At 46.5% G+C, this 14542-nt stretch overlaps 1 protein-coding gene across 21 annotated transcripts in view; it reads left to right on the forward strand.

Moving 5' to 3' along the window:
- Positions 1–14542, forward strand: part of mtTFB2 (mitochondrial transcription factor B2) — a 124616-nt gene that overhangs the window by 13774 nt on the left and 96300 nt on the right. The gene's annotated exons all lie outside the window — the stretch shown is intronic.

Raw genomic sequence — 14542 nt, forward strand, 5'->3', positions numbered from 1 at the left:
TTGTTCTGTAACAAAAACAGCCGAATGTACTCAGAAACAATATGTTCTAACACCTTACAGCAGCCTGATGTAAGCGCAAAGGGCCTATAATTTGCAGTAGACGTGGTGTCACTGTATTTAAATGCGGATATAACTTTACTCATTTTCTATTCTTCAGGAAGTGTACCTGACCGTAGTGACTTCGTGAAGATAATGAAGAGCTACTTTGCAGTCCATTCAGCATACCTCTTTAAAAACAAATTTGGTATCTCATGAGGACCTGCCGATTTCTTAGTATTTAGGTTCAGCAGCAAATTTAATACTGCTTCATATGCTAACCGCAATTTCTCTGCAACTGGAAGCTGTTGGCGTACCTCAAATTTTGACTTCTTTCCATCATCATTAATGAAGACATAGCAAAAAAGTCATTGAAGGCGTCTTCTATGTCACGTTTATCCTCAATAGGTTCTTGTTCTGGGCATATTTTAGTGACTGCCTTCTTAGTTGGAGCCAGGTGCCTCCAAAACTCTTGAGGTGATTCACGTAAAAATGTATTCATAGTGACACCATAATACTTGTCCTTAGATTTCTTCATAATTAATTTTAACTGTTTACTTAAGTTTGACATGCCATCATGAACAGCGGAATCGCGTGTACCCTTATAAAGCGCCCTACGCCTTGCCACATTTCTTTTCAGTTGTATGATCTCTCTCATAATCCATGGGCTGTGCGCCCATTTTGATTTACTTTTGAAAGGAACATAGCGGCTTATACATTTGTGAACTGTTTTCTTAAAGTTTAATCACAATTTATCGATATGTGCAGATTCATCTTGACTAAATTTTTTAAACTTCTCAAAACAAAAGGCCAGTTCATCTATTATTGAAGTATCATCAGCTTCGTTGAACTTTCTGTAGTATGAAACATGTCTAGGGACCCATGAAAGGGAACCTGTATTTAAAGACAATCTTACATTTGAGTGATCCAAGATCCCGGGCAGAATATCAACTCTATATTAGCTCGATACAATGCCATGGCTTAAAAAAAAGGTCAAGAACAGATTTGCTATCACCGCAGACCCTAGTAAAGTCCCGTACTACTTGTGTAAGCCCATGTGAAAAGCACATATCTATAATTGCTGCGCCTGCATCATGGTCTCACGTATCCGTTTCCACCTCGTCCCATTCAACGTCTGGAACATTAAAATTCCTCGCTATGATAACGTTCTTGTTCTGAACGTGTAAGTCATGCAGTTTCTTATTCTGGGCATCAACACTTGCAGCAGTACTTCCCGGAGCAAGATATACGCATCCCACAATCAAGTCGGGGCAGCCAAGAATTTTGCAACATATTGCTTCAATGTCCCAAAATCTAGTCGGGGTAGCCAAAAATTTTGCAACATATTGCTTCAATGTCGGACGGTTTGTAAAGGACCGTATATTTGAGGCTACATTCCAGAAAGATGGCAATGCCCCCAATACTGCTACTGCGGTCATTTCTGATCACGTTATATTCTGGAGGGCATATTTCACAATCTCGGACGTTGTCATGTAGCCACATTTTTGTTACAAATACAATATCTGGGTGATGCTTAAATAAAACATGCTCCAGGTCTAAAGCCTTATTAACAAGGCTACAGGCATTGACGTTCAGTAGCCGAAGCTTGCCTGTATGCGCATGTCAGTCACTTAAAGAAGCAGTGGTTCTTGCACCTGTATTAGATGGGCTGTCAGTCACCGGATAGTGTTGATTTGTGGCTTCATCTCCGTTTATCACTCCGTTTATCTTCATTTTATCATACAGTAGTGCAACCTCCTCTTTTCTTTTTCTGTTTTCTAATGCGCTGTTCCACAGGCATTGTCTTTTCATTCTTACATCACGCAAAAAGTCCTCATTGATGAAAATATTCGTGCCCTTGAGCTTATTTCGATTGCATAGTATGTCCTTTCTTTCTGTGAGGCTTCACAGGTGCAGAATGATGGGTCTTGGTACGTTTGAAGAAGGTTTTCCAATTCGATGTATACGTTCAACACTTGTAACTGATAGATTCAGTTTTCCCTGCAGCATTCCCACCACAACCTCATGCTTCAAAGTTTGCTCTGTCTCATTATGCGTATCTGGAATGCCTATGATTACAGTAATGTTACTTGTACTGTGATTCTCTATTTGGTCAACCTTTTTTATCAGTTTCGCCACAGTGGATCGCAGAGTTAATAATTCTGTTTCAGTCATCTCTATCCTTTTTACCAGTGCAGGTATCTGGGACAAAGCCATTTCAGCACTAACAATTTTTTGTTTCATTTCTCATTTCTGCTTTGATATCCCTTTGCCCCTCTATCAGTTGCAAGAGCAGCTCCTGCGTTTCAGGGCCAGGGTTTGTTTCCACGTCTCCACTACACGCTAGTAACAACAATATGATCTCCGAACACTCGGCAACAAGCACACTGATGGCCTGTGGGCTCGGCAGCACTACAAGACAACAGTCATCTCGAATAGAGTCAAAGTAACGTTTCACACCAACCTGTGCAAACAGCGGGACAGGATTTAGCATTGTTGTCTCCCTGGTGCTGCCAAGCCCACTGACAGCACAGATAGCATCCTGGCTAGAAGAAACTACCCCCTGGGTTGATGTCGATGATCCTAGGGCTTTTGCTGTCCATGCACTTTCGGTGACTATTGCCCGTTTCGTAAATCCGCAGATTTAATGAAATTCGCGCACGTTCAAATACCAAGCAGCATGTTCCGGCGAAGTAAAGCTGTGATTGGCCTGTTGTGTAGCTGAACGAAAAAGCAGCAGCACCTGTGCAAACAGCAAGACGAGATTTAGCATTGTTGTCTCTCCGTTGTCCTCCGCAGGGGCATCTGCGCAGGTAGGCGTTTGGTGCGTAGCGACACCGTGGACCTGAGCTAACGGGGGGGGTTGAACTCTCTCCCACGCCTAGGCGTGCACCCCTGTGGCCCCGGCTTCACATAGACGGCACCCCAGGGCTGACCCAACCCAGGGGAAATCGGCAGTCGCCTTTTCCTGTCTCTCTCTCCCCCTCCTGATCTTCGTCTTTTCTCTCTTCCAATCTTTCCTGTCATCTCTTCACTTCTGTTTACTTCCATCTTCCAGGCGGCAAGGGTTAACCTTGTGTATGTGCCCTCTCTTGGTCACATATTATTGGGTTATAGTGGCATTGTACAGCTGGCTCTGGCATGCCTTTATAATTGTGCTGCCACGTCCCCATGTTGGGCTCGATGGTGGGCGGCTGGCATGGCTGCCGAATTCATATATACTTTATGGCCTCCTTTTAATTTTCTTAACTGTCTGATCGCCCTTCTTTTAAAAGGGGGTGCACCGAAGCAACAATGAATGTATTCATGAAGCCGAAAAAAAAATTTTCCTGCGCTTCCATGTGATCCACTGTGAAACACAAAAAAAAAAAAGAACGCAAGAACCATCTCTCCGTTTGTCGTTTCCAAATGCCTCACCAGTACCCTTGGTCCACGGTATCTAGCTACAGGTATGGCTAGTGGGAACCTTCTCTCGAAGTCCAAACCAAGACCCAGTATGAAAGCCTGACAAAACTCACCTCTTTTGGAACCACACATGTATCTATCACACCACATCATGCCCTGAACGGTTCCCTGAGGCGTAGTGTCTGATCAAGATCTAATTAACCTGATAGAGAGTGAGCTCCTTGAGGGCAGGAACGAACATCATGTAACACATGTACAGAGAATTAAGATTAGGCGTGACAACAAAGAAACCCCGACAAAGCACCTCATTCTTACATTTTGCACAAGCAAACTTCCAGAATATATTGAAACAGGCTACTTGAAGTTAAAGGTCGGACCCTACATCCCCAACCCCCGACATTGTTTTAAGTGCCAGCGATTTGGCCACGGTTCTCAGAGCTGCCACGGCCGTCAAATCTGTGCAAAGTGTAGTTCGCACAAACACGCTACAGACAAATGTGAAGAAGCCACTACCCACTGCGCGAACTGCGATGATGGACACTTTGCTTACTCCCATACATGCCCTACATGGAAACGTGAAAAAGAAGTACTTACACTGAAAGTAAATGAAAACATCCCGTTTAGGGAGGCATGCAAGCGTCTACTAATGCAGAGTCTTTTGTTCGCAAAGGTGGCACAAAAAGGGGCAGTGCCACCAAAGTCTGCGGCGCCCGCACGTACCACACAAAGAGGACTGGCGGCAGTGTCATTTACCCCCTCAGCGGAAGTAGCACAGGCTCTTCCGCCACCAAAAGGCTTGCAGCACCCCGGACCTGGAACCCCAGGGCCTTCTGTCTAGACAGATAGCCCTAAAACTTCCGTGCCCGCATGCGTGAACCGCGAGCAGGCATCCAGCACCTCGTCCGAGGTGATGGACACAACAGCAAGTCCAACGGTGTCTACGGCGCCGAAGGACAGGCGCGGCTCTCTGGAGCATGCTAGAAAGTCAAAAACCATCATTACGAGGCCTGACAAGAGCTCCTGACTCAAGGCAATACTTCTTTAGTACACACAGCCCTCATTTATACTCATAAAGAATACACAAATAATACAATAGAACGTCAGAGGACTGCTTAGAAACCTCGACAATAACCAGGAACTCTTACACAAACATTCCCCAAAAGTGCCGTGTGTACAAGAGGCACACTTAAATTTCAGGAACACGAATTTTCTACGTCGTTATGTAAAATTCAGAAAGGGCCGCAATGACGCTGTAGCGTCATGTAGTGGTGTGGCCATTATAGTTGATCAGGGCGTAGCATGTACACATCTACCACTACAAGCATCCGATGAGGCAGTGGCTGTTCGAGCAGTTCTTTTGAACAAACTTGTCATCATCTGCTTTCTTTACATACCTCCACAGTACCGTCTCGAAAAACACAAATTCCAGTCACTGATGCATGAACTACTGGAATGTTATGTGGTCCTTGGGGACTTGAATGCACATAATAGTCTATGGGCGACTCTCACTGCGATGCACGAGGTCGCCTAATCGAACAGTTCTTCTTTTCTTCTGGTGCGTGTCTGTTGAATAGGCAAGAGCCAACATACTTTAGCCTCGCCGACAAAACCTACTCATGCATAGATCTCAGCATTGTGTCCCCATCGCTTGTACTTCTGCTTCAATGAAAAGTGATTAACAATCCTTTCGGAAGTGACCACTTTCCAATCATTGTAAGTACACTAGAAAAAGGTCCTCCACATGTTCCCAGATGGCAGATAGACAAAGTTTACTGGGAACAGTTTCACAACACTATTTGTTTAAGTTAGACTGACATACGTAGGTTAAACATAGATGAAGCTGTGCGGTACTTCACAGCTTTTCTTACTGACGCAGCAGCCAAGTGCATACCGCAAACATCTGGTATGCCTGGGAAGCGACGCGTCCCATGGTTGAACAATGAGTGTCGGCATGGGCGAAAGGAGCAGAACAGGGCGTGGAGGTTGCTTCGGAACTCACCGACAGCCGACAATCTTGACAGGTTTAAGAAAATTAAGTCTCAAGGCAGGAGAACGCGTCGGCAGGCCAGAAGAGAAAGCTGGCAGAAGTTTTTGTCAGGGATCAATTCATATACGCAGGAGGCTAAAGTCTGGAACATGGTTGGTAAAATAGCAGGAAGACAAGTACACTCCCACTCGTAAACACTCATGGTGACAGCTTGGAAGATCAGGCAAACTTTCTCGACGCACACTTTGAAAAAGTGTCCAGCTCGTCACACTATAGTGAAGTCTTCCAAAGATACAAAACAAGAATTGAAAAGCAGAAACTAGAACACAAATTTACAAAACACGAAGCTTACAACCAAGCTTTCGGCTTAGCTGAGCTCCAAACATCACTAAACTCCTGCAGTCACTCCGCCCCAGGTTCTGATCGTGCCGTGTAGGAAATGTTGAAAAACCTACCAATCGAAACGCAAGAAACCCTACTTTGCTTGTACTATGCTATATGGTTTTCTGGCTCTATCCCTATTTCCTGGAAAGAGGCTATAATTATTCCCATTTTGAAAGAGGGCAAGGACCCGTCCTCAGTTTCGAGTTATAGGCCCATTGCCCTTACAAGCTGCCTTTGCAAACTTTTTGAAAAGATGATAAACTGCTGACTTTTACATTTGCTTGAAACACACAATTTGCTCGACGAATTCTAGTGTGGGTTTCGAGAGAGTAGATCTACCACCGACCATCTGGTGTGTATCGAGGAGAGATACGAGACACTTTCGTCCACAAAAAATACTTCCTCTTTGTGTTTCTAGATACCGAGAAGGCTTACGACTGAACATGGCATTTTGGTATATCAAGAGACTTGTCTCACCTGGGTGTACGCGGTAGAATGCTTTCCATAATCGAGGGTTACCTGTGCAATCGGACATTCCGTGTCCGTGTGGGAAGTGTTCTGTCCCAAACATTTGTTCAAGAAACGGGAGTACCGCAAGGTGGTGTACTTAGTTGTACACTTTTTATTATCAAAATGAATTCCTTGCACCTGTCCATCCCCCGCAATATGTTCTATTGTACATATGTCGACGACGTCCAGCTTGGCTTCAAGTCATGCAACTTGGCAATATGTGAGCGGCAGGTTCAGCTGGGTTTAAACAAGGTCTCCAAATAGGCAGAGGAAAATGGATTCCGACTGAATCCACAAAAAAACACATGTGTCTTGTTCTCCTGAAAGAGAGGCATGCACTCAGAACCTGACATTCAATTGAATGGTCAACGTCTGTCCGTTAATACCGTGCACAAATTCTTAGGCCTAAACTTGGACCACAAGCTAACCTTCATACCGCACATAAAGTATGTAAAAACAAAATGTGTAAAAGCCATGATTGTTCTAAAGGTGTTGTCACGTACTTGTGGGGTAGTGACAAACAATGTCTCATGAATTTGTATAGAAGCCTCATTCACACCCGCTTAGATTATGGGGCCGTTGTTTATCAGTCTGCGACTCAAAGTGCTTTCAAGCTGCTGGACCCCGTGCACCATTTAGGCATCCGCTTGTCTACGGGTGCCTTTCGCACCAGCTCTGTAGAAAGCCTTTACATTGAGTCAAATGAGGGGTCGCTTCATCTGCAGAGAACTTACATGTTCTTTGTATATTTCCTTAAGGTGAAAGCAGGCAAGGAGCTTCCCTCATACTCCACTACTAATGATTTGTCAAGCTCCATTCTGTTTGAAAACAGTCCTTTGATGAGGCAGCCCTACTCAGTTAGCCTGAAGGGTCTAGCTGAGGAAATTGGTGTGTCACTTGAACACAGTTTAATGGCTCCTGTAGCATACCCGCCACCGTGGCAGTGGCAGACTATAGACTGCGATGTGTCTTTCCTAGAAGTCACAAAACACGCACCCATTGACCATATCAGAACATACTTCCTGGAAATTCAACACAAATACACAGGTCCCGAGTTCTTTACAGAAACCTCTAACTCCTCTGTGTCCTATGCTGCCGTCGGCCCATCCATTTCGGATGCTGGCCCTCTACATCCAGACACAAGTATCATCACAGCGGAAGCTTACGCGATACTTGTGGCTGCTAAACACATCAAACAATTACTACTACAAAAAGCAGTAATATACACGGACTTCTTCAGAGTTGTAAGAGCTTTGCAAACTTTTAAAAACAAAAAAAACTCTGTCCTCATCTCACTTTACTCTATTTTATGCGCACTCTACACACTCAAACAACATGTAGTGTGCTGGGTGCCAGGGCACTGTGAGATTCAAGGCAACGTGATGGCGAATCAGCTTGCTGCATTCATCCACGAAAGCACTGCCACTAAACCCATATCAATCTCGGCCCTTGATCTTAAACCGTCTCTCATACGAAAGCTCAGAAACTACTGGCAGAGCGAGTGGGATAGACACACACAAAACAAACTACACGTAATTAAGCCACACCTTCGTCATTGGCCTCCAGTATCAAAATCACGTCGTACAAAGGTAACACTAACGAGGCTCAGGATAGGACACACATACATGACACACTCGTATCTTTTGTGTGGTGGTCATCCACCCTTTTGGGACAGATGTAATGAAGCACTCACAGTTTCTCACATTTTAATCCAGTGTGAAGAATTAGACACTCTAAGAAGACAACACTTTCCATTACCCTACGGACAACATATACCATTACACCCTGCAATTTTCGTCGGTAGGGAAACACTTTTCACTCATAAATCGTCGCTAGCGTTTTTAAGAGATGTCCGCTTCTACAATGTAATATACCCAGGCATTGCGTATCGCGACCTCTCAAGAGAGGTTGCTGCTGCGGTGGTTACATTGAAAAGCACTTGCCTCGCGGCCCTTGGACTCGAGGGTGCTGATCAGGCGCTTGTGCTAGTGCCAAATATTTTTCTGCATGCTTTTATTATCAAAACCTTTTGTCACCAATTTTTATTATACATATCATGCTACTGTCATGACTTCAATACTTATGTTTTTACCCGCGTTAGGGCGAGGAATTTTAAGGCCCCTATACAACCACACACTATATCATTGTCCACATCTCTAGTTATAGAAATGGCGCTCTTTGGCCATCAATTGGCCCTCTCACTACAAAGCACCACAGATCATCATCGTCATGTCTCTCCGGTGCTGCCAAGCCCACTGACTGATGCAATGACCAGTCTGCCCCACATACACTCATCCACATGTCAGAAGAATACAGTAAACAAGGTTAAACACACATGGAACAAGACAAACCTTATGCTTAATCTCGCAAGTTTGTGCGCCTCCTCGTCCAACAGCATCGAGCTTTTTTCTAAGCACGGGGTACAGCTTAGCTAGTTTAGTCTTGGTCGTGAAAACAACATTTAGCCCATACCTATGGGCAGTCTTTTTAATTTGGTGTTACAGCGCATGTTTGTACGGTATCACCGCTACTCCGCCCCGTTGACGTTCCTTCTGGTGATCTTGGCTGCCTTTAATATGCTTAATAAGGCACCTGCAAATTTTCTCAAAAACGGACTTGGGAAAGCCGGCGCGTTTTAGCCTAATAAACTGCTCCCTGAAGTTCTCCTGTGCCAAATGATAACACGTCTTGGTAACTGCAGATTTTAGACAAGATGTGGCCACTTCATTTTTATTACCTTGGAGTGAAAGGAGTGGTAGCTCAGAAGAAGCTTATTTGATCGGGGAGCATACTTAAAGCATGTATGGTCGGCTGAAAAATACAATATAATGTGCAAAAACTGCAAGGTGCTATGAGCAGGGACATCGCAAGTGCATTCCAGCCCTCCTCTTTATGCCTCAAAGGCTCCCAGAATATTCTGAACAAACGTATCTCATGGCATATTGCTGCCCAATACCAAGAAATCATCCATGAAGCGAAATACTGTATTATCAACTCCCTGCAGATCTGGCTGCAAATCACGATCCATTCTGCTGAAAAAAAAAACGTCGCCCAGTACGGATGCAAATTTTGATCCAATACAAACTCCAGATTTTTGAATATACAGCTTATCCTTGAAGTCAACGAAGGTGTGGTTCAAGTAAAAGTTGAGCAGCTCCAGAAAGCTTTCCATTGTAATACCACAGTTGCTGCTAAAAACAATGTTGTCGTTCTGCTTTACAATGCAGTCTCCAATCTGGGCCATCAAAAGGTCATGCGGGAGAGAGTAAAACAAGTCTTCTATATCGATGCTTATCCCGTAGCAATTAATGCAATCGGAATTTGAAAAGTAATCAGTTTTTGCAGCTGAGCTTCGTATGAAAAATGACTCAGGGATTTTCAAAGATTCAAGGTGTTTTTGAAGGTACGTGGAGACAGCCTTTTGTCCCAGTACATCGCTACAAAGCAATAGAAGGAAACGGCATCCCTGGCTTCTGAGTCTTCGCGGCAAAAAACAGTTCAATGTGGATCGGGTTTCTTTCCTGACGGAGGCAGTTAGACTTGCCCAATTCCACCGAATGCACATTTCAAGAATGTGTGATTTTGCCTTGGTTGAATTATCATGTACTTCTCCGAAGTTCTTGCAAATAGCTGTTAATGCCTTTTCCGCAAACATGACTGTCAAGAGCCACAAAGGGGCCTTCCTTGTCTGATTCAAGGAGATGTGCATAGTTTTTTGCCAACGTGGCAGGTAACTGTCGCAAAGAGGCTCTTCCTGTCTCTAGCGTACCCGCCCTGATAACGGCATCAACACCCTCGGAAACAAAATGATCCCTGTCCGTATCTGCTATACCTCGCTGCATTTTCCGTCATGGCCAAACATTCCAGAATACCCATTGAAGAATCTAAACAGAACTTAGGTCCAAGTTTTAGCACCATCATTTACTGTGTTGGTTGACGAGTCTTAAAGATCCTACCGGGCAATTAGCGCGCTGGAGTCTCAGGCTGCAAGAGTACGACATGATGGTCGTACACAAGTCAGGGAACCGCCATATTTATTTATTTATTTATTTATTTATTTATTTATTTATTTATTTATTTATTTATTTATTTATTTATTTTATCCTCAGGGCCCGAGGGCATTACAGAGGGGAGTGGAGATATACATAACGGAAGCAATGTAAAACAGCAAGGAAAAAACTCACAGCAGATAAGTAAGTGAAATAAAGTAGCCATAAATTACAACAATTTGATAAGGAAAAACGTATACTAATAATAATAATCTTATATATACACACATATGTACTACATATATACAAATACATATATATATATATATATATATATATATATATTGTTGCGAATGTATTTACTACTTTAGAGTAGAAAAGTACTCCAGCAGTCAAGATGGCAGCCGTTGTGTATTTCGAACAGCCCAAAAACGTCGTCGTCTTCTTCTTCGCACCGCCCGCATAGCTGCATAGCCGCGAACCCGCAACATCGACCTCCGGCGGCGAAAAGCGCCGACCCGGCGCTTGTTAGCAGGTGTTGGACGAGATGTACGGCTTGAGGCGAGCGACGTGGACGATGTCGGAAGATGTGGAAGGTATCGAAGGGTTTAGAGGTGCTATTTCATAGGTAACATCAGTTACCTGCCGTAGCACACGATAAGGTCCGGAATACTTGGGTAGAAGCTTTTCAGCCAGACCAACATGTCGCGACGGAGTCCACAGAAGAACGAGGTCACCTGGACTAAAGTGGACGTCCCGATGGTGGCTGTCATAGCTACGTTTCTGACGGAGCTGCGAGTCCGAAAGGCGCTGGTGGGCAATCTGACGGGCTTTCTCCGCGGTGCTAATAGCGCGGCGAGCATATGCTGTGGACAGGTCGGTAGGGTTGGGTACAAGCGTGTCGAACGGCAATGTCGGGTCTCTTCCATACAAAAGGTAAAAGGGAGAATATCCAGCAGTGTCGTGGCGTGAGCTATTGTAAGCGAAAGTGACAAAGGGTAGCGCAATGTCCCAGTCACGATGATCCGTCGACACGTACATGGCGAGCATGTCAGTGAGTGTGCGATTCAGACGTTCTGTGAGGCCGTTTGTTTGAGGATGGTAGGCCGTCGTAAGCTTGTGCTTGGTTGCACAAGAACGAAGTAGATCGTCAATTACCTTAGATAAAAAGTAGCGACCGCGATCGGTGACCAGTTGACGAGGAGCACCATGATGTAAGATGACGTCTTGAATCAAAAAGTCGGCGACATCTGTAGCGCAGCTGCTTGGAAGAGGTCTCGTAATTGCGAAACGGGTCGAGTAATCTATGGCGACGGCGACCCACCTGTTACCGTCGGTAGAAAGAGGGAAAGGGCCCAGCAGGTCGAGGCCGACACGATAGAAAGGCTCGGCAGGTACGTCGATCGGTTGAAGGAGCCCGGCGGGGTGTACCGCTGGCCTTTTGCGGCGTTGGCACGACTCACAAGACCTAACATAACGTTGTACAGAACGGTAGAGGCCGGGCCAGAAAAAGCGTCGGCGGACACGGTCGTACGTTCTGGCAACACCAAGGTGGCCAGCCGTTGGTACATCATGTAGTTGCTGAAGTACGGTCGAGTGCAAATGAGTGGGTATTACGAGTAGTAGTTCGTTTCCCACATGGTGCATGTTGCGGCGGTATAAAATGCCGTCTATGACAACGAACATGCGAAGCGAACTGTCTGTACAGCCTGTGTTCAGGCGGTCGATTAGCTCGCGTAGGGACGCGTCACGCCGTTGCTCACATCCCATGTTGCCGAAAGCAGAGAGCGAGGAAATACAGATGGAGGCGTCGTCGGTTACTAGATCTGGAGCGTCAACGGGGTACCGAGAGAGGCAGTCGGCGTCTTGGTGTAAACGGCCAGACTTGTAAACCACTGTGTATGTGAATTCCTGGAGGCGCAGAGCCCAACGAGCAAGGCGCCCCGTTGGATCTTTGAGGGCTGAAAGCCAGCATAGAGCGTGATGGTCAGTGGTAACTGTGAAAGGCCGGCCATATAAATAGGGGCGGAATTTACCAACTGCCCATACAAGCGCCAGGCACTCGCGTTCCGTAATAGAGTAATTGCGTTCGGCAGGAGAAAGGAGCCGGCTGGCATACGCAAGAACTCGATCGTGACCGGATTGACGCTGGGCTAAAACCGCGCCAATACCGTAGCCACTAGCATCAGTGCGGACCTCGGTTGGAGCAGACGGGTCGAAGTGGGCGAGAATCGGTGGCGTGGTCAGAAGTGTTATGAGCTGGGAAAAGGCCGTGCCTTGATCAGGACCCCACTCAAATGGTACATCTTTCTTCAAAAGATCAGTGAGGGGGCGTGCGACCTCTGCGAAGTTTCTGACAAATCGTCGGAAATATGAGCATAGGCCCACAAAACTTCGAACGTCCTTGGCACAAGTCGGTACAGGAAAATCCAGGACAGCTCGGACTTTGTCGGGATCGGGGCGGATGCCGGAGGAGTCAACGAGATGCCCTAGAATAGTAACTTGGCGATGCCCAAAATGGCATTTCGAGGAATTAAGTTGGAGCCCAGCCTCTCGAAATACTGAAAGAATTGAGGAAAGGCGCTCGAGGTGAGACTTAAAGGTTGGGGCAAACACAATCACGTCGTCCAGATAACACAGGCAGATAGACCATTTAAAGCTGCGCAAAAGCGTGTCCATCATCCGCTCGAACGTTGCCGGCGCATTGCACAAGCCAAACGGCATTACCTTGAATTGGTAGAGACCGTCAGGCGTTACAAAGGCGGTCTTCTCCCGGTCGAGGTCGTCCACGGCGATCTGCCAGTAACCGGAGCGTAAGTCTATCGAAGAAAAATAGGTTGCGCCATGAAGGCAGTCCAGGGCATCATCAATACGAGGAAGCGGGTAGACATCCCTTTTGGTGACCTTGTTTAAATGCCGATAGTCCACGCAGAAACGCCAGGTATTGTCCTTCTTTTTAACTAAGACTACAGGGGACGCCCACGGACTCGATGAGGGCTCTATGATGCCTTTTGTGAGCATCTTATTCACCTCCTGTTGGATAACTTGGCGTTCTGATGGTGACACTCGATAGGGACGCCTGTGAATTGGAGCTGCATCACCGGTATTAATGCGATGTTTGACTTGCGATGTTTGACTTATGGGCCTACCGTCAAAGTCAAATATGTCCGAATAGCTCGTGAGAAGATCAGTGAGGTCTTTGACCTGAGACGGCAAGAGGTCTGAGGCAATCATCTTAGTTACATTGTTGAGCCGTGTAGATTTGGCTGCGTCGGTGCTATGCGGGTTCGGCGAGGCGACTGTGGCCAGTTCACGTGACACTGATGAGATCTGGCACTCGTGTGACGGTGAAAGAGTGGCGAGAACAATGCCTTGTGGTAGGATTTGAGGGCTGAGTCCGAAGTTCAGAAGAGGAAGGCACGTCTTGTTCGCTGTGACAGTTAATATGGTGTACGGGGAGGAAACGTTGCGGGCCAATAAAACACCGGGAGAGGGAAAGACCACGTAATCCCCATCCGGAACACTGGGATATGGTTCAACTGTGACACAAGTTAGGGCTTGGGGTGGGAGGCGAACAAACTCAGCGCACGAAAGCTTGTTCTGTACCATCTTCGACTCTTCGGTGGCCGCAGGCAAGTCAAGTTGCACGACGCCGGCTGAGCAGTCAATTACAGCGGAGTGGTCGGACAAAAAATCGAGTCCAAGGATGACGTCATGTGGACAGTGAGCGAGAACATGGAATAGAACGGACGTCTGGCGGTCGGCGAATCTCACACGCGCGGTGCACATTCCGAGCACAGCCGGGGTCGCTCCACTAGCGACACGTACAAATAGGGACTCTGGCGGCGTAAGGACCTTGTTTAATCGTGCACGGAGGTCAGAGCTCAGAATTGAAATATGTGCGCCGGTGTCAATAAGGGCAGTAACAGGAAGGCCATCCACTTCTACATCAAGCAGGTTCTTGTCCGTAGTCAAGGTCAGCAGAGGGTTTTCAGGTCGGGAGTCCAATGCAGCGTCACCTCCGGGAGCTGCATTGCTCAGTTTTCCGAAGAAGGGCGTCCACTAGGGTGGGGCGACGAATAGCGGCGGTGCTGAGGTGACCTGGAGCGACGGTCATGCGGGGACGGCGAACGGCTGGACCGGCGGACTGGTGTCGCAGGAGTGCCATTGTACGGTCCATCGTCACGAGCGCTGTACTGCAGGGGCCGGTGGTTGTCGTCACGTCGATAGC

The sequence above is a fragment of the Rhipicephalus microplus genome, unplaced genomic scaffold (assembly GCF_043290135.1).
Source record: "Rhipicephalus microplus isolate Deutch F79 unplaced genomic scaffold, USDA_Rmic scaffold_12, whole genome shotgun sequence".
In the NCBI taxonomy this organism is placed as follows: Eukaryota; Metazoa; Arthropoda; class Arachnida; order Ixodida; family Ixodidae; genus Rhipicephalus; species Rhipicephalus microplus.